At 46.7% G+C, this 20,986-nt stretch overlaps 2 long non-coding RNA genes across 3 annotated transcripts in view; one reads left to right on the top strand and one right to left on the bottom strand.

Annotated features, from left to right (window-relative positions):
- Window positions 1-1,621: 1,621 nt before the first annotated feature.
- On the bottom strand, window positions 1,622-16,997 carry LOC111091814. Its single transcript, XR_005376231.1, has 7 exons — window positions 16,493-16,997; window positions 12,013-12,272; window positions 11,352-11,454; window positions 10,749-11,105; window positions 8,444-9,728; window positions 2,349-2,547; window positions 1,622-2,008 (listed from the first exon to the last, which is right to left on the bottom strand). It is a non-coding gene; the product is annotated as an uncharacterized LOC111091814 (long non-coding RNA).
- Window positions 9,903-20,986, top strand: part of LOC119865179 — a 39,497-nt gene continuing 28,413 nt past the window's right edge. The window contains exon 1 of one of the 2 annotated variants that reach the window (XR_005376233.1): window positions 9,903-11,211. This is a non-coding gene — a long non-coding RNA (uncharacterized LOC119865179). The remainder of the gene's footprint in view (window positions 11,212-20,986) is intronic. The other variant, XR_005376232.1, reaches the window with a different exon arrangement.

The raw sequence follows: 20,986 nt of genomic DNA, 5'->3' as shown, positions 1-20,986 counted from the left end.
TACAGATACTTTTATGCCCTGCAAGGTCCGTGGCACCGGGTTTTGTACGGAGCTCCCAATCGTGAGCAAGTTAAAACCAGATTTTTTACACAATTTTTCACACAAATTTTTTTTCTTTTTTTTCAAGATTGTATTTATTCATGAGAGAGAGAGGGAGAGGCACAGGCAGAGGGAGAAGCAGGCTCCATGCGGGGAGCCCGACATGGGACTTGATCCTGGGACCCCGGGGTCACACACTGGGCCGAAGGCAGACGCTCAACCATGGAGCCACCCAAATGTCCACTTTTCCACTCTATCATCTATCTATCTATCTATCTATCTATCTATCTATTTATCTATCTATTTTTTTAAAGATTTTATTTATTTATTCATGAGAGACCCAGAGAGAGGCAGAGACACAGGGACAAGCAGGCTCCATGCAGGGAGCCCGATGCGGGACTCCATCCCGGGACCCCGGAGTCATGCCTAAAGCAGACGCTCAGCCCCTGAGCGCCCCAGGCGTCCCCCTCACAGAAACTTTTGTTCTGGTACATCAAAGAAATCAGGCAATTCTATATCAACTCCCCTCCCCCCCCCCCCCCCGTAAATCCAGTAAGCCCCTGAGCGCCCCAGGCGTCCCCCTCACAGAAACTTTTGTTCTGGTACATCAAAGAAATCAGGCAATTCTATATCAACTCCCCTCCCCCCCCCCCCCCGTAAATCCAGTAATGAAGCATTCTGCACAGAGAGCAACTCGAAAAGAGCAGAACCCAGAACAGTGAATTGAGATGAAGGAGGAGTCAAAATGTGCCCTCCCCAAAAAGATGTGACCTGGAGCTGCACCGAACACCCCATCTGAGCATCTGCCTTTGGCTCAGGTCGGGGTCCCCGCAGGGAGCCTGCTTCTCCCTCTGCCTGTGTCTCTGCCTCTCTCTGTGTGTCTCTCATGAATTAGTAGATAAAATCTTAAAAAAAATCTGTGCCGGGGCACCTGGGTGGCTCAGGGCATGAGGTCTATATTCTTGCGATCAAGCCCTGAGTTGGGCTCCTGGCTCAGTGAGGAATCTGCTTCTCCCTCTGCCTCACTCCCATGCTCAAGCTCTCACTTTCTCTTTCAAACGAATAAATAAAACGTTTTTTAAAAAAATTAAAAATCTGCACCAAATCTGAAAATGCCTACTTAGAACACAAGTACTACAAATAGGGAAAATTATTCATAAATAATTACAAGTCACTAACAAAATTGGAAGGATTTGGTCTTTTTTAAAATTTTTTATTCATTTATGATAGTCACAGAGAGAGCGAGAGAGAGAGAGAGGCAGGCTCCATGCACCGGGAGCCTGATGTGGGATTCGATCCCGGATCTCCAGGATCGCGCTCTGGGCCAAAGGCAGGCGCCAAACCGCTGCGCCACCCAGGGATCCCAGGATTTGGTCTTTAACTAATTAGCTTTTACTTTGGCATCATTTGAATGTTTTTTTAAGTAGGCTCCCCACCCAGGGTAGAACCCAAAGAGAGGCTTGAACTCAACCCTGAGATTATGACCTGAGCTGAGATAGTCAGGTTCTTAACCAACTGAGCCACCCAGACACCGCTGAAATTTTTTATAACATTTTCTTACAATGATTTGTTCAGTGATTTCTTTTTTTTTTTTTTTTTTTTTTTTTTTTTTTGTTCAGTGATTTCTAACAAAACCTAAGGTTGTCCTAAATTTTACAGCTGAATATGATTTGGGATCTCTTGAAGTTAAAGAGGTCTCAAAGACATTGTCTTCTGGCCTCTTAACTCAAGTCCTCACATGAAAAAAGTACCTCAGAAGGGTTCACCCTTTTATCAGTTCAGGGTTGCTTACGGTGGCTTAAACACGTAAGGGTTTATTGATTCTCTTGTATAAAAGAAATTCAGGAATCTGCAGTCCAGACACGTGTGGTGACATCATGGGCGTCAGAGGCCTAGGATTTTCCTTTCTTCACCACCGATATGGCCTGCAACAGAGCTGGAACTCCAGCCATCACATCCACCTCGCAAGCTGCAAGAAAAGGGGAACAACAAAAGTATATTCCAACTGTGTTTCCCTCCTAAGGAGCAATTCTAGAAGTCCTGAAAGAGGACTTCGTTGGCCTCCATTTTGACCTCAAACTTTCTAGTGGGGTTCTTTCCAGCTTTTCCCTTGGCTCAGGTGGAAGAGCCTGAAGGCAAAGCATCCCCTGATGAGAATCAGAACTACCCCCTGAAGCAATAAGGACTGCCCTGAGCCAGCAAGTCACCACCCATGATAGACTCTTAAGACTATGATGGATTTAAACCTTCCTTCACTGCCCACCAGCACTTACCCACCCACCTTTGCCCCACATTTCCCTTATACATACCTGGAAGTATTTTCAACCTTTTGGAGATGGTCTTTGAACCCCTACTCCTCTGTCTTCCCAGTGTTGGCCTCACTGAAATAAACTTTCTTCTTTCACCACCACTCATCTCTCTGCCTTTGGACTTTGTCAGCGGCAAGTGGTTGAACTTGGTCTGTTTGGGAATCTCAGAGGCAGGTGCTCTTGCACCCCTGTGTCCTGGCTACAATCATATTGAGCAATTACATGGATGCAGCTAGTTGCAGTGAAGGCTTGAAAGTTGTGTTTACTTAAGTTACAGAAAATGTAGTTTACTTAATTCTTTCCTTCAGAGCAGAGCTGTTGAAAAGAGCTTTGATAATGGAAATGTTCAGTATGTGCTCTAATACAGTAGCCACTAGGCCCCAAGTAGTTAGTATCTGAAATGTGGCTAGTGTGGCAATGGAATTATTTACTTCTATTTAATTAATTTAAATATCCTTGGCTAGTAACTTTTATTGGACAGCAGAGCCCTATGATATAAACTCTATGAGTAGGGGTCTTTGTTAATTGCTGTACCTCAGGAGTCAGAACAGGGCTTGACCCAATAATTGTTGATAAATGAATGGATGAAATAAAGTTTCATTTCTCTTAATTAAGTCAAATCCCATCTCAGTTAATAGGATTCAGCATAAATCCAAGACCTAGTATAACAGTGCTTTTCAGAGAACTGGGAAACAACTTGGTGAATAGTGATCAACTTAATTAAAAATGACAATGAGAAGAAGATAGAATCACGTGTAGTAAAGGTGAATATTGTTTCATGAAACTTAGGTTTTAGATTTACACATGTATATGAGTACTGGATCTGAACATAAGACATATTTCTTCATGTGGATCTAGGTCAAAAAGTTTTGAAAGCCATTGATTTAGGCAACTTTTCAAATATATTTCTTGGCAGCTTCAACTGGTCAATGTCAGTGGATGATTTTTTTTTTTTTTTTTTTTTTTAAGGTGCCCCAAGATTTGGTCAGCATCTACTTTTTGACTCTGTGGCCTTTGGACAAGGCTCATGTTTTTGTCACAAAGTCTCGTGTTAATGTTCTATGACCTTGCTCAACAGTACCAAGGCCTGTCTGGGAGTTCCAGGCCAGTTGCAGGCAATATCTAGGTCTAGCTGAGAAGACAGGTTCTTAGTGAAAGGAAGCAACGTAATTAATAATAACTTCTTTTAGTGTCTTTGATGAATGTAAAATGATCGTTAGAATCTAAGATATTCTTAGATATTTGAATATTTCTTTTAACTTTGAAACATAGGACTTAAATTATCTGGCTTAAAAAATCACAATACATGTAATAAAGCATTTATAAACCATAGAGAAAAACTACAGATAACTAGTCTTGATGTTAATATTCCCCCATCAATGTTCATAAACTTTTTACAGAGTAAGGTAGAGGAAGGGGGTGCCTGGCTGGCTCAGTCAGTAAGGTGTACAACTCTTACAACTATTGATTTCGGGTCATGAGTTCAAGCCCCACATTGAGTATAGAGCTTACTATAAATACATACATACATACATACATACACACATATAAATAGATAATAAATGTATTTTTTTAAAAAACCACATCAGGAGAGACTCTTCATCAGATGACTTTTAAGCATAGGTTACTGTTTGTTTTAAGCCTGCTTTAATCTATGAATAAGCCAACTTGAAGATTTCTTGGTTGGGGCTACTTGTAATCATTTTTAGACTAGATTTTATTTATTCATGAGAGATACGGAGAGAGAGGCAAAGACACAGGCAGAGGGAGAAGCAGGCTCCCTGCAGGGAGCTGGATGTGGGACTCCATCCCAGGACCCCGGGATCACGCCCTGAGCCAAAGTAGACACTCCACCATTGAGTCACCCAGGTGCCCCTAGGCTGGATTTTAAAAAACGAGTGGAGGGACACTTGGGTGGCTCAGTGGTGAAGCATCTGCCTATAGCTCAGGGCATGATCCTAGACTCCCAGGATTGAGTCCCCCATTGGGCTCCATGCTTCTTCCTCCCCCTGTGTTTCTGCCTGTCTCTCTGTGTGTCTCTCATGAATAAATAAAATCTTAAAAAATAAAAATGAGTGGAAGACTATTAGACTAAGCAGTCAGATGGATGGGCAACTCCAGCTTTCCAGTTCTTAATCTCAGATAATTGTTCAAGTATTTTTTCATTTATTATGAATATTTTCCCATATCATTAACCATTCATCTAGAATGTCATTTAAAATGATTATAAATATTCCCTGACTGGCTTAGCATGTATAAGCATGCAACTCTTGATCTCAGGGTCATAAGTGCAAGCCCCACATTGGGCATGGAACCTACTTTAAAAAAAAAATCATAAATATTCCAGTTGATGAATGTTGGAATTTATCTTTAAATCATAAATCCAAAACACTGGAAAACACAGAGACACACATTTTAAAAATGTTTAGGTACCCACCAACCACAATAAATAACTGCTAACATTTTTCATATTTGCTTCAAGTTTTGCTTTTTTTTTTTTTTTCAATGAATGAAAAAATGTGACCGATCACATTGAGGTCTACTTTATCCTCCTTAATGGACATCCAGAGGTCTGCCCCCTGTCCCCACCAACGCTCACTCAGGTAACCAACCACGCCACACATGCCCACATACCAGTAGGGAAGGGCTGAGTAGAAATCAGAGGGTAGGCATTAGCAGTCACAGCTATCACTCCTTTTATCTTATTGTCAGAGGCCAACCACAGAGCCTTCAGCTCCAAGGCTGGCTGGGAAGTATATTTATTCAGGGTGGGGGATGGATAGAGTTGCAAGAGTGAGCAGTCTCGGTCACAGCTATGTTAGTACTTCCATGCTCCGTGGTGTAGAAGAAAGCACAGAACTGAGTCAGAAGAAAATGTAATGACTGTGAAGTAATGGGTGACTTTAGCCTCGGTTTCTCCGTCTTGCCTATGGAATTATTATTGGATGTGTAAATACTTAACCATCATGAAAGAACATATGAACAAATATATGGTAGAGTTATTTCCACACTTATTTTAACTCCCTTCCAGATTGCTAACTTGTTGGCTGGCTCACTCTTTTCTACATGACTTCTCCTTCCCTGGTGCACCTTGCCTGTCTGCCCACCACCCCCGATAACAGTCATGGAAATTAGCTCATACATAGTAGGAACTGAATGCGATTTCAGAATATCAAAGAAAATTTAGAATTTGAAATATCAAGCCTGAAGCTAATTAAATTTTGCTATGAGAACAAAGCAAATAGTGTAATGTAGATAGAATCAGTATTCCTTTTAGGAAAAGAATATGCATCTGTTTGTGTCTGTATAGAAACTTTTCAAAAGTTTCATAAATTATTAACGGTGATTACTATGGGAGTAGTGGTTGGGGTTAATGTGGAGATAGGAATTTGAAAGATTTTTAGTTTTATAACCAGTGGCAGGAGGCACTGGAGGCAGAATTTAATTGCTCTAATTCATCTTTGCAATTTATCACATAGTTGAGGACAAATAGAGACGATGACAATGGCAGACTTCTTCGTTAAGCTGTTGGTATGGCAACCGTTATTTTTCAGGGCTGCCTTAGCAGGGGTCACTGGAATGTTAACTATGGAAAAGGAAGTAATTTTTTTTCAGATCTCATAGACCACACTAGTGCACAATGACTTAATGCTTTCAGAGCAAAGTTTTACTTCTGTTTGAAACCTCAGATCTGTAAACACTTGTTCAAAAGTGCGAGAACCAAAATTCTAGAAATGGAGGGGTGCCTGAGTGGCTCATTTGGTTGTGACCTGTTCTTGATTTCAGCTCAGGTCATGATCTCAGCGTTCTGGCATCAAGCCCAAGTTGGGCTCCATGGTCCTCCTCGGGGTGGGGTGGGGTGGGGGTTGGCAGTGGGAGGGTGTCTGCTTGAGATTCTCTTTCCTCTCCTCCCTCTGCCCCTCCCCCTGCTCATGCATGCTCTCCCTAAAATGAATAAATAAATCCTAAATACAATTATAAAAAAGGGATATGGGAATATATATGGTATAAATATAAATACAAAATATATATTTAAAATATAATCTGAGATATATAAATACATGAAAAATAATTATAAAAATAGAATATATCATGTATATTCTTATACACACATATATAATATAAATATATTTGTAGGAATATATATATGTAAGTGTATATGTACATTTACATATAACCATGAAAATATATAATTTTTTATTGGCTCACTTTTGTCCTTCCCTATATAGTACAGAAATAGAGGTTGATAGCATTTTCAAGAACTGTCCCAGTATGACAAGAATTAGATTTGAAACAAATAGGAAAAATATCCTTCCAAGTAACCTTGCTCTTCAAGGTTCTGTGAAGGTGCCTGGGGAAGAACGGACCATGTTTTCATTTACTCTCACACACATTCCCCCACAGCCGGGCAATTCTTCAACACCAGCTCCATTTTCTACAATTCAGTTCAACTCTGATACTAACTGCTCAGGTCCCCCAGGTTAAGGGCTTTGTCCTCCAACGCTACCTCCCCACCCCTTCAGATGCCGATTGCAAGTAGTAGGTCCGTGGGTGACCCACAACTTCTGTCTGATTTGGCTGTCACCTGGAGGGTTCACAACCCCCTCCTCAGGTTTAATCATTTCCTGGAACAGCTCACAGAACCCAGGAAAACCGTTCACTTGCTATTACTGATTTATCATAAAGGATATTTTAAAAAACTGCCAGATGAAGAGATCCATAGGGTTAAGATCTGGAAGGGTCCCAAGTAAAGGCGCTTCTGTCCCTGTGGATTTGAGGCGTGTCACTCTCCCAGCACATCATAAATGCATTCACTTACTCAGAAGCTTTCTGGGATTTTTACGGAGGCTTCATCATGTAGGCATGATCAATTATTTACTCAGTCTGTACCACTTTTCTTCCTGGGGAACAAGGTATAGGGCTGAAAGTTCCAAGGTTAATCATAGCTTGGTCTTTCTGATGACAAGCCTCCATGTTGAAGCCATCTGGGAGCAAGAGTTGCCTTGTTAGCCCAGAGGATACCCCTAAGCACCTAGGAAATTTTTTTTTTTAAGATTTTTATTTATTTGAGAGAGAGCACGTGCACATGTGTGTGAGTTGGGGACGGGCAGAAGGGGAGGGAGAGAGCATCTGAAACAGACTCTGCACTGAGCTGGGAGCCTGACTCGGGGCTCAGTCTCACAACCTCAAGATCATGACCTATGGTGTAAGGAAGAGTTGGTTGCTTAACTGACTGGGCCACCCAGGCACCCCGACTCAGAAAATCCTAAGGGATTTAGGGGCTCTGTGCCAGATGCTCCTATCACTCAGGAAATTACAAAGATCTTAGGAGCTAAGGATGACAACACATACTTCAAAAAAAGATAATATATTGGAAAACACTGCAAAAGTGTGAAGTCACTTATAAGGAAGGAATAAGTAGTAGTAGCAACATCTGGCTAATTACAGGATCCTCTGGTCTTAGTGTATGGCCAAACCGGCCTTCAGTTGGAAACCTGTGGTCATTTGTTGAACACGTTATCATTAGTGGCCTGCAAGGCAGTGGTTCTCATTCCTGGCAGTACATTAGAATCACTTGGGAAAAAAAATTTTTTTAAAGATTTTATTTATTTATTTATTCATGAGAGACACACAGAGGCAGAGACACAGGCAGACTTGCTCCCAGGCCCCCGGGATCACAACCTGAGCTGAAGGTAGACGCTCAACCACTGAGTCGCCCAGGTGTCCCAGAAAACTTAAAAATCCTGACATGCAGGTATACTCCTGATTAAATAAATTAGGACCTCTTGGGGCGGGACACAGCAGAAATTGTTAAAGCTTTCCAGGTCATGCCAAGATAGAGAATCTCTGTTTTTTTTTGTTTTTTGTTTTTTTTTTTTAAGATTTATTTATTGATTTGAGAGAGAGAGAAAGAGTGATGGAGGGAGGGCAGAGGGCGTGGGAGACAATCCAAAGCAGACTCCACACCGAGCAGAGAGCTTGATGTGGGGCTTGATCCCACAACCCCAAGATCATGACCTGAGCCAAAGCTGGGAGTCAGACACTTAATGGACTGCACCGCCCAGGTACCCCAACATATTATTTCTTTTACTCACTATTTTATCTTCTGTAAGCACCAGAGAAAGGTAGAGATTGTCTTTTTGCCCACGGATGAATCCCCAGTGCCTGGAGCAGTAGGCAGTAGACAGCCAGTCAAAAATTGTAAAGTCAATGAACTTGAGACTGAGACACATTATAGGTGCAGCAGCATATTCCAGCCCGGGAGCCTATGAGGTGGTCCTCCTCGTGTGATCAGATTTTCTGAATTCCTGTGAGACCTGCCGCTTAGGTCTTTGGCAGTGCAGGTGACCGAAGAGTAAAGATGGAAGGCCGGCAGCTAGCGGCTGCAAGAGGCTGTTGGCATAAGTTAGCATAGCTCTTCCCTCAGAGCAGGAAATGTGCTCTAAGACATATGGCTAAGTGAGAAAAAGCAAGTTGTAGGCCAGCGTAACTGTACAGCGTACCGTGCATTTAACGCAGAGACACACATAATAAAAGTAGATTGTAATGGATACGTGTGTAGATTTGCAAAAGCGCAGACGACAATCTAGAAGGACCGGCATCAGCCTGGCAACGGCGGCTAACTGGGCAGCAGCGTGGCTGAGGAAGAGCGTGGTCGAGGGGCTCTTTAGTGCCATTATCACTTGCCTTGACTTATCCCAGGGACGTTTCACATGCAATTTCACGTTTACTAAAGCTCTTTTCCTCCCAGATATAACGTTGTATTAGAGTAACACAAGTAAAGGGGGGGGGTATTTCTGTCATATAAAGACGATTTATAAGGAAACTGCCCTAAAGGAAATAAGAAGCATATTACTCCTGAGAAGAGCTAAGGGAGTTCTGTCTCTAGATTGCGTGGCTGGGAGGCAGTGAGTTTCTGATCACTTAATAGGCGCAGGGTGTTTGTGTGTGCGTGTAAGAGAGAGAGAGAGAGAGAGAGAGCGCGTGCGCAAGATTTTGATCCAAAAAACTGACCCCTGAATAATTTTGCTAGAAATGGCAGCGGGTACTTGTAGGGAGGCATGGAGAGGGATGGGCCCAGCCTGCCATCTGGCCGCTGGAGGAAGATAGCTTATCTCCTGCTCTCCACTCTCTCAGGGCCAGGTGCATGCTGGGGTGGGAACTAGGTAATATAATTTGGAGAGTATATTAATTTATTTTCCTTCCACTGCCTTCCGCAAAACGATGGGTAGCACCTTCAGAAATGAATGAGGCAACAGTACAAGCTGAAAATGAGAGTAAGAACAGGAAGCCGGGGGTAAGGACGGTACCAGCCTGGGTGTGTGAGTTCTGCACCGTCCCTGCAGGTGGGTCCCAAAGTTGGCCAGGAGCTTCTCACGACTGGAGAGAAGGGAAAATAAAATTAGTTCTGAGATTTGACATCGGGACGCCTGGGGGGCTCAGCGGTTGAGCATCTGCCTTCGGCTCAGGCCGTGACCCCGGGGTCCTGGGATGGGGTTCCCCGCCCCCCCGCAGGGAACCTGCTTCTCCCTCTGCCTATGTCTCTGCCTCTCTCTCTCTGTGTGCCTCTCATGAATAAACAAAATCTTTAAAAAAATAAGATTCACCATCATTTTTGTGTTTTCCCTAGGAGGAACTTTTTTTTTTTTAAGTATCTGATAATGACACACAAGCCCTCAGCAGTAAGTACCCCTACAGTAAATTCAGTAATGAGGCTTCCTGTGGCTTCTTTTGTGTGACCTCCTTCAGTCACACAAAATTTGACCTCACCTTCAAATTCAACTCAATAAAAATAATTTGTAGCAGTAGGTAGAACAAAGGGATCCTGGCCTATGGCTCTCCGAGGTCAGGAGCCACCAAAGGTACAATTATTTCATGGTCTGGAACGGGTAGAGCACTCTTGAAGCAATCTAGTGCAAGTCTTGTTTCTGTGACACAGATACCAAGGGGCTGTCGTCTCCCCAAGAAATCCAGATAAGGTGGCACAGAGCTTCTGAGGAAATCCCAAACCCTCTCCAAGGTCTCTGTTGATGTTTATTTTAGCCGCTGACAATACACGGGAAGGAAGAGAGCAGGAGGGCATATTACATCATAGCAATGCAGCTTCGGAGTGAAGTCTGGGCGCCCCTGTCCTTTTTCTTTTTTTTAACTTTTAATTTATTTTAATTGTTTTTAAAAGATTTTATTTATTTATTCATGAGAGAGGCAGAGACACAGGCAGAGGGAGAAGCAGGCTCCATCCGGGGAGCCCGATGTGAGACTCAATCCCAGGACTCTGGGGTCATGCCCTGAGCTGAAGGCAGGCGCTCAACTGCTGAGCCCCCCCAGCTGCCTGGTGTCCCTGTTCTTAAAGTTCCCTTAGCCACCCACCACGACTGTGCGCGTTCCCCCATTTCTCACCGGCTCACTGGCTGCTCTCTTTTCTCCCTTACTGGACCCGCCCTCCGACCTCCCCATCGGGAGAAAAAAATTCACCAATCCCTCGTTTGGTCACACTGAGGCAGCTTAACCATCTCCTCTTCTTGCCTTCAAGGTCTCTTGCTCCTATGACAAGGTGATTTATTATTTTCCCAAAGGCAGTTCTTTCCCAAAAGGTGAAAAAAAAATTTTTTTTCTTAGCATGTGAGCTTTTGGTAAGAACTGAGTAGTATGACTTTTGTCCTCATTCGTTCCGCACATGTATACGGAACAGTTCACACGTGCCTTGCACACCACCAGCTGCTAGATGTACCACACGAACGAGACAGAGTCCTTGCCCTGGAGGAAAGTGGAACAGATGTGAGATTCAACATGCAAACTGCAAATAGTGTGATACGCCTCACCCGGTGGAAGATTGAAGGGCTGCAGGCAGCACCTGACTCAGGTAAGTCAATCAAAACATCAGTTCATCTCCTTAAAGGATAACAAAAGTTTCTGAAAATAGTTCCCAAAGCAAGCTTTGTAACTTCTAGACAACGTTCAATAACGGCCTTTTAGGAGTGACCTAGACTTGCGGACACTTACCTATGTGGCCTTGCTGGGGTCTCTCAGGTGCACAGTAATGGTGCTCTTCTGCCTCATTCTTGTTGAACAGATGTGGAACTTGGGTTTGGGATGATGCAAAGTTCTGGAGAGGGGTGGTAATGGATACTGAATGTTATGTTGTGTAAACGTCACCGAAGTAAAAACCAAAAAACCAGAAAACCAAAAACCAACCCAGCAACTACGGCACTGCCTGACTTAGTCCACGCATTCATCGGATGCTAGCTCCCTCCCTGCGTGTGGGAGTGAGTTTACATCTCGGCCCATCCACTGTTTTGCTTTGTTGATTAATATCCACGCAGGAAAGTGCCTGGCATCCAAAAGGAACTTCTGTGAAGCTCATTTGTAAAGTGACAAGCTCTGCAGTGCCTTGAGCCCTGTATATTTTTGTGTCTTTCTCCCTTTAAATTCCCTATACTGTCCTCTCGTTCAGCGGAATGATTTCTCAGGACACTGTGTCTAGAGCTTTGTGGAAAGCCGTAGAAAGACAGCAGTCAGTTTTTCACAGTAAGGGGACATCACTTCTTACAGCATGTGTTTGACTAAGAGATAAATTTTGAAGGACTCAGTATTTCCAAAGTACTTTCTGGCCAAGGAGCTCAAATGACTGTACCAATCATTGTTCTCGGGGAATAAGAATTACCTCTTCCTTCCAGGCAGCCTTCCTTGGCCTTAGGAATCAAGAATGGTAGTTACAGCAAATCCCATTAGGTAGATCATTCTTCAAGAGAATCTGGAATTGGGGCTTCTGGGTGGCTCAGTTGGTTAGGCACTCGCCTTTGGCTCAGGTCATGATCCCAGGGTCTTGGGATCGAGCCCCACGTTGGATTCTCTGCTCCAGGGGGAGCCTGCTTCTCCCTCTCCCCCTGCTGCTGCTCCCCCTGCTTGTGGTCTCTCTCTTCCCTGTCAAATAAATTAATTAATTAAAGAAAAAAAAAAAGAGAGAGGATCTGGCATCTCAGAGCCAAAGGGACCAGAGAATTTAAGAGGAAATCCCATTTATGTGCTAGTTTTCATTTTTACCAGGTAAATAAAACACAAGGTGATCCATGCTTTGCAGGAATATTGTAGCCTATAGCTCAAAGATCATCAGGACAGTAGGCATGAGGTAGAAACCCTTTTATTTAGATTCTCTTCATTCTCCCCTCATCCTCCCTCCATTTTTTCCCAGAGTCTGCCAGTGGGGAGATAGTTTTCAACTCCTGCCTTGGGCCCGTTCATTGGCATGAGACTCCGCTCTCGCGGCTGCGCCTGTTCTTGGGTCCTGTGTGGTAGACCAAGATGTGGGTGCTGCTCAGCCGTTCCCAGAGCCCGCTGTAGGCTCCCTCCTGCAGTCTAGAACAAGCAGGCTGCTGAGTCAGGTCTAATTTCGTTTCTGTGAATAATTTAGAAAGGACTACAACTCCAGTTCTACATGTTGGAAGGCATTCTTTTACTTTTAACAAATCAGGATTGGACATTTCCCTAAAGTAGGATCTTAGGACTATGAGAGACTTTGAATTTTCTAGAAAAGTTTTGATGAAAACATAACATACATATAGAAGATGCACATATCGTGCATGTACGGCCCAAGAGTTTCTCACGAACTGGTCACACGCATGCAGCCGCACCCAAGTCTGGCCAGCGGCCCAGAGGCCCTTTTGCTCCCAGAAAGGCCTCTAAGGAGTGATTTTATACATCCGTCTGCCCGTAAGAAGGCCTATGCCTCAATCCACCTAATAGACGGACGCTCTTCCCTTTTGTTTTATGTGTTTATTCCCAGGTGTTCTGAACCACACATACTTCATCTGAGGAAATGCATAAATGTCATTACATCATATGTACTTTCTTATGGTAGCAGAAAATGCCTTTCCTGCTTTTGCCTGGCTCTCCTGTCTCCCTCTCTTCCTCCCTAGGCTTGTAGTGACTTCAGCACCCTGCAAACGTGCTGTCCTCACTTCCCAGGACAAGAAACAGAACCGGCCGGGGCCACCCCAGAAGCCGCCCCTCATGCCCCAGCCTCATCGAGCCTTTACCCTGTCTTTCCCTGTGAATCCTACCCCTGGGTAACCCAATCATAGATGCGGGAAAGCGTCTTATTAATTAATTAATTAATTTATTTATTATTTTTTATTTTTTTATTGGAGTTTGATTTGCCAACATAGAATATAACACCCAGTACTCATCCCGTCAAGTGACCCCCTCAGTGCCTGTCACCCAGTCACCCCAACCTCCCCACCCACCTCCCCTTCCACTTCCCCTTGTTCCTTTCCCAGAGTTAGGAGTCTCTCATGTTCCGTCACCCTCACTGATATTTCCCACTCATTTTCTCTCCTTTCCCTTTTATTCCCTTTCACTATTTTTTATATTCCCCAAATGAATGAGACCGTATAATGTTTGTCCTTCTCCGATTCACTTACTTCACTCAGCATAATACCCTCCAGTTCCATCCACGTTGGAGCACATGGTGGGTATTTGTCCTTTCTAATGGCTGAGGAATATTCCATTGTATACAGAGACCACATCTTCTTTATCCATCATCTTTCGATGGACACCGAGGGTCCTTCCACAGTGTCACTATTGTGGACATTGCTGCTGTGAACATCGGGGTGCAGGTGTCCCGGCATTTAACTGCATCTGTATCTTTGGGGTAAATCCCCAGCAGTGCAATTGCTGAGTCATAGGGCAGATCTATTTTTAACTCTTTGAGGAACCTCCACACAGTTTTCCAGAGTGGCTGCACCAGTTCACATTCCCACCAACAGTGCAGGAGGGTCCCCCTTTCTCCATATCCTCTCCAACATGTGTTGTTTCCTGTCTTGTTAATTTTCCCCATTCTTACTGGCGTGAGGTGGGATCTCATTGTGGTTTTGATTTGTATTTTCCTGACTGCAAGTGATACGGAGCATTTTCTCATGTGAAAAGCGTCTTTTTAGAAAGGGGGTCCAAGGATTCCCCAGTGGCTCAGCGGTTTAGCATCTGCCTTTGTCCCAGGGCGTGATCCTGGAGTCCTGGGATTGAGTCCCACATCAGGCTCCCTGCATGGAGCCTGCTCCCTCTGCCTCTCTCTCTCTCTCTCTCTCATGACTAAATAAATAAAAATCTTTAAGAAAAGAAAGAGGGTCCAATTAACACATTTGTAAAAAGCATTAGCTAACAGGGTTTCTGTTCGGGATGATACAAAAATTCCGGGGATGGATAGTGGTGATGGTCGTACAACGTGGTGAATGTGCTTACTGCGACTGAATTATGCACTTAAAAAAGGTTAAAATGGGCAGCCCGGGTGGCGCAGCGGTTTAGTGCTGCCTGCAGCTCAGGGTGTGATCCTGGAGACCTGGGATCGAGTCCCACATCAGGCTCCTTGCATGGATCCTGCTTCTCCCTCTGCCTGTGTCTGTGTGTGTGTGTGTATGTCTCATGAATAAATAAATAAAATCTTAAAAAAAAAAAAAGGTTAAAATAGTCAGTTTCACATATGTGTATTTTAGCATGATGTAAAAAGAAAAGGTAGAATTAGAGGATCACCATCCTGTAGCCCTCAATTTAATCCTATGCCATCTCCGCCCTACTCTTTTCTTGAAAACCCTACTGATTTCGTACTGATCACTTCCTTACTTTTTTTTTTTTATAGCTCTGACAGCTGATGGCATCCTTAGACGTAAGAGTGTAACGTGACTGGTCTTCTACATTTATTTTCAATCCGCACAGGTCCTCTCAATTATCTTCCTCAATTTCTTTTTTTTTGTTGTTGTTGTTTTTTATTTTTTTTATTTTTATTTATTTATGATAGTCACACAGAGAGAGAGAGAGAGAGAGGCAGAGACATAGGCAGAGGGAGAAGCAGGCTCCATGCAGGGAGTCCCCGATGTGGGACTCGATCCCAGGTCTCCAGGATCTTGCCCTGGGCCAAAGGCAGGCGCTAAACCGCTGCGCCACCCACGGTTCCCTCTTCCTCAATTTCATCTGCTGGAGAATTCACATCCGTTTGACCTGTTTCTCATGGTCTGGGTTTTGTGTGGCTCGTGCTCCTCAGCCTCTGGTTTTCCCACAAAGTTGTCTCCTAGATTCAGGGGCGTAAGAAGACTCCATCCCTTTGGCAAGACCACAGTGGGGTTGAATTCTCTCACCGGGGAGCCCACATTGTCTGGCTCTTGCTGTTTTTAAAATGTTTATATTTTTGATATCATCACCTAATTTATTGAATCCTACCTCAGTGCTTTGCTCTTGTCTATTATTGTGTAAAAACATTAATTTCCCTGGGCCTTTGGAATAAGATGTGCCCTAGAGTGGCTTCTCTGACGTCACAGAATTTCCCTCTTCTGGTATTTTTGGATGGGATTCAAATACAAGGCAACTTCCTCTCCGGGGTTTCCTGGCTCTGCTCCCCTCCTCCACTTTTTTAAAAAAATTTTTATTTATTTGACAGAGCACAAGCAGGGGGAGTAGGAAGAGGGGGCGGCAGAGAGAGAGGGAGAAGCAAGGAGCCTGACGACAAGGACACGGGGCTCGGGCTCAATCCCAGGACTCTGGGACCCAGCCCCGTGTCCGACTCCCTGCTCAGCGGAGAGTCTGCTTGTCCCTTTGCCCCTCCTCCAGCTTGTGGTCACTCACTCTCTCAAATAAATAAATAAAATCTTTAAAAAAAAAAAGAAAAAGAAAAAGAAAATTCATATGTTGAAGTCCTAACCCCCAGTGTGATGGTATTAGGAGGTGGGGTCTTTGGGAAATGAGTGGGTCATAACAGTGAATGGGATTAGTGCCCTTATAAACCCCCCGCACCCCCCTCCGCAGAGCTCCCTTGTCCCTTTTGCCATGTGGGGGCGCAGCCAGAAGAGGGCCATCTGTGAGCCACTAAGTCGACCATCACCAGACACCAAACCTGCCAATGCCCCTATCTTAGACCTCCCAGCCTCCAGGACTGTGAGAAAGAAATGTTCAGGCCGCCCCCCCCCCCATCTATGGTATTTTTATTAGAGCGGCCCAAGCAGTCTAGGACACTCCTTTCCACGGTTCGTGGTATTTTGGATCCTGGACCACTTTGGGAATCTGCTACATTGATCTCCCCCCCACCCAGAAAAGTACACATAGCCACCAGTTTTGCCGAGAACATTAAATATTTATGGACGGTCTTAACCATGACTCACCCCGATCTTTAGAATTCCTGTGCTGACATGGTTGACAGAAGCACAAGGCTCCCTGTGCCCGTGGGAGTGGAGAGCAAGTGAGGCTCCACTCTCTGGATCTTACCCGAGTCTCCCCGAGTCTAACTGGACACGGGGCTCTGAATCGCACTGCAGGGGGGGTTGGTTTGCTCCAGGGGAGGCCAGACCGACAGCTGTGGGTCCCCAGGCTTGACTTCCTGCCAGGCTCTGGGCAGGGGTGGGGACCGGGACCCCCCCCCACACACACACCGACTTCTGGCGGCCTCTCCTCTGGCTTTCCCCGCCTGGCACTTCTCAGATTCACTTGTCAGAGTGAACCCAAGGCCTCTTTATCCTCTTCGTTGCCTTGGCATTTCCACTGTGAGGTCTCTCGCAGGTGGAAACAGGCACACAGCTGCTCAGTGGAAGCCAGGGCAGGTGTGACTCGGGCCGGGCCGCCCACAGGTGCCAGGTGCAGCCGAGGCTGTGCTAGGAGCTCATCTTTGGGTTCTTGATCACGAGCAACTCAGGCATCTGACAGACACACCAGAAGGGGGCACACGGCCTCCAGTGTGTCGGCAGGACATGCTAAAATGCTGGTTTCTGAAATAAATTTGCTAATAACCTTTGTGTGTTTTGACGTTTTCTAATTGGAAGTCTATTTTTTAAAAAAAGGCTCAAAGGGATGAATAGTTTTACAACAGCAAAGAATCCCTTTTGTCGGCCAAGTTTTTCTTTTTTTAAAAAATTTATTTATTCATGAGACAGAGAGAGAGAGAGAGGCAGAGATACAGGCAGAGGGAGAAGCAGGCTCCATGCAGGGAGCCCGACGTGGGACTCGATCCCGGGACTCCAGGATCGTGCTCTGGGCCCAAGGCAGGCGCTAAACCGCGGAGCCACCCGGGCTGCCCCAAGTTTTTCTTTATAGGTTCACTGAGGAGTGTCTGGAAGCCTAAAGGCAGAGCAAGTGGCCCGGCCAGCAGCCTTGGAAATAAGTGCCCCTTGGGATGTGTCATGCCACAGGTAGGCGGCACAAGGCTGTGGGGCTGGTCCCCCCAACTCCACCCTCTGGGTCAGCGGCATCACGTCGCCCTGGTTGAACCTGCCCCGAATGAGTCGCCCTTGGATGGACTCTCTGTCTTGCCACCACGTTGGAGCATCGGCCCGAGAGGACAGGTACCCCGGAACCCGTCCTCTTCTGGGTACGGGCCCCCACCCTACACTGGGTGAAGCGCTGCCTGCTCCCCTGGAGCCTGGGGGTCACCGAGCGCTTCCAGTTCCCGCCTCTGCACCTCCGCGGCCGTTACTGCTGCAGGTGGCAGACGAATCCTTGTAGCTGCTGCTTGTTTGGTCAATCAGACTGTCATACAGTCCTGTCGCCACTCACAGCTTTCCAAGTGACTGCATGAATGGAGAGTGGAATGTAAACCTAAAAACATAAAGTCCTTCGATGGCTCACGCGGCGCTTAGGATAAAACCCGCGTCCTTACGCGGCCTCACGGGTCCTTTCGGATTGGGCTCCCGCCAGCCTCTGCAGCCTCCCTTCTGTGTCAGCGGGGCTCTCCCTCCAGAACCCCCTTGGTCTTCGATCATCCCGAATCCACCATCATTTACATAAGGGGGTGTCTTTCCTCATTTCCCTGCCTCACTGTTTCCTAGCTGTTTGCCAAGCCATGGTGTGCTCATTCTCCCCAGATGGTGGCCCCGCCGTCCTGTGCAGCCTCTTCCCCTGGGCTTATTCTCACCCACCAGCTCCCAGGGCACCTCCGGGCCACCCCCCCACCCCCGCCCTCTGCTGAGGCCGCTCCCTGGCCTGTGGATACAGCCTGTCGTGACCTCACCGGGTTGCTTGTGTGTTCACTTCTTTGGCTCCGCTGGAAGGTGGGCTCCAAGGGACAGGGGCACTGACGACCTGGTTTTGCAAGGCATTTCCAGAGCCCAGGATGGTGCCGGACGTACAGGTGTGATAGGGAGACGTCCCTTCTGAGGAACGCACAAGGCCGCGTGAGAAGCTGAGGGTGCCCCGGGCCCTGAAGCGCTGTGGCAGCTCTTCCCTTCCTGGTTCGCCCACCATGCAAACGCTCAACTCTTTCTGTCTGATGGTTTGCTCTTAGCCATTGGTTTGCTGTCAGCTTGTCCCATCTCTGAAGGACTGTGACCTCCCATAGGCGGCGGGAAGGCCTTACTCATTCAGTGTTCCTTCCCCCCCGCCCCTGCCCCCGTGAGCAGTGGCTGGGATGCCGGGGAGGGACAAAGGTGTACCCCGGGACCGCCAGTGGCTGGGGCTCTCCCAGGGGGCTCCCTCCTCCCTGTTGGGTGCCGGTTGCCAGGGGCAGCTCTGAGGACGGCTGCAGGCCGTGGGAAGCCACCAGCGGGGCCCCTGCCTGAGAGCCTGACATCCCTGGACCCAGGCCCCACACGGTCAAGGCCGGGAGGGCCAACCCTTCCCAGGGGGCTGGCCTTCAGAGTGGCTGTGACAAAGGAGTAGCAGGTGTGTAAGGAGGGGGGCTCCTGGAGGCAGCGTGAGCGTGCACGCAGGCACCCTCGTGTGTAAGGACCCTCCACCCTGCTTGCTTTGCCTGCGCACGGTGCTCTCTGAAAGTGTTTAGGAACTTCTCCTTGTGTTTGATGTTCCAGAATTTAGTGGAATATGCCCAGGTGTCCCGTGTTGCTTCTCTCCCCTTTGGCCTCAGTGGGCCCGCATCTCTAACTCTGCAAAAATCATCCCTGAGGATTCTTCAAACATCACTCCTCTCCAGATTTTTTTCTTCAGAAGCCTCCCATTTCCCAAGTCTACTATTTCTGTCCTCCCGGATTACCCTCATTTTCTTCTACATTTGCCGGATCTTCATCCTTCCCTTTTTCCTTCCACGGCACCGTGGCAAGCGGATCTTTCATGTTCCGCCATTCTGCTCTCAGCTGTCTCGTTTTCCCCTTGGCCTCACGATTCTCTCCTTCCTGGCTCTACGTTTCATTCTAATCTCTCCACTTGACTCTTTGGAGCGGTTTCTCATTTTTGTAGGGGTTTCAAGTGGGTGTGTGGGGGGGGTGAGGGATAAGCAAGGGCACCTGTGCCCTAGTGTGGACCATCTTGGGCCCCGAGAACCAGTGTTTCTCACTCCTGAGTCAAGGTCAAGGCTCTCCCCAACCCCCACCCACGCTGCCTGGGTGCTGACAGTCGTAGGACGTGGCAAGGCGTCCCTGAGAAGCTAGTCCTCCAGCCTCTCAGGGACTAGGAGAGGAGGTGGGAAACTGAGTCCCTGCGTCCCTGCGTCTGGTCAGTCCCACCTGTTTACGTGGGTGTCTTGCTCTCCACTGACTTTCCTCTTGAACCTGGGGATGCCAGCATCTGACTGAGCTGGTGAAGAGGCCAAGCCTTAGTCCTAGACTCCTTCCCGGCCACCTCTCCCCGCCACAGCCTTCTGCCTCCCCAACGGGGTGGGGGGGTGGGGGGGCTCCTGGCCTCCTCTTGCTCTGTTCCCTCTCCAGGTTCTCTTGGCGATGCTGGGGAGGGAGCTGGTGACCCTGATTTCAGCACAGGGGCACAGATGGGAAGCAGGTCTCATCCGGGGAGACACAATCACAGTACATTTGCGTTTTCCTATTTTTTGGTTATTTGACAAATCCTTGATACTCCAATGAGGTCCGTTTGCCAGCCCCCAGCCTCATGATAGAAAGGTGGCATCTCCATCCCCACCAGACCTCCTAATTCAGAAGCTGCCTTTTAGCAAGATCCCCAGGTAGTGAATTCATAGGCTCGTTAAAGTTTGAGAAGCCCAGTTCTACAGTAAAATATACTTTTTTAATGAAAAAAATGACAGGTTCGGTTGTTTTCTTTTTTTAAATGGTAGAGCTTCCCCAGTGGCTCTTGGTCACCCCCATGCCTGGGCTGTCAGGCTAGAAGCTGGAGAGCACTCTGCGTGGAACTGTGTTTCCTGTACAGGGTTAGGCCTCAGGGTGAAAACCGATCTTGCCTTTCTTCGCACTAGAGACAAGAACCTCTTAAACATCTATGGCAGCAACTCTCAGCACCCAAAAGGGATATAAAAGAGAACATTTTCATCACCATATTAAGTAACGATGACATGCTTATCATGGGATTATGAAGACAAAATGCTGACATCATAATGCTTTCCAGGTGAAAGATAAAGGAGAAAGAGAAGCAGGTAAAATCAGGGGCCAGGGCAGGGAAAGAGAAGAAAAAAAAAAAACCCACAGGAAATGACAACGGGAACATGACTAATAATGCCTGAACCCCATGCACCCACTCACAGGGTGCGGTCTCTCTCCCAGAGCTGACTCCGGGTCCACACCTCTGTGAATCCCCGTGAGCCCCACCAGAGACTGAGGACTGACAGAGAAAGTGTGGAGACACGGGTTCTATTTCGGGGTGTACTGCTTTCTAGAGCAGACTGGTGTAGGGACTCACCCAAGCAGATTGGCTACCGCCACCCTGGGCCTGCGCTCAGACCCAACCGTCTCTGGGTCCCGGCCAAT

This window comes from Canis lupus, chromosome 22 (genome assembly GCF_011100685.1).
Source record: "Canis lupus familiaris isolate Mischka breed German Shepherd chromosome 22, alternate assembly UU_Cfam_GSD_1.0, whole genome shotgun sequence".
Lineage (NCBI taxonomy): Eukaryota > Metazoa > Chordata > Mammalia > Carnivora > Canidae > Canis > Canis lupus.
Note: the sequence above shows the minus strand (reverse complement) of the source record. Positions and strands in the feature narration are given on the sequence as shown.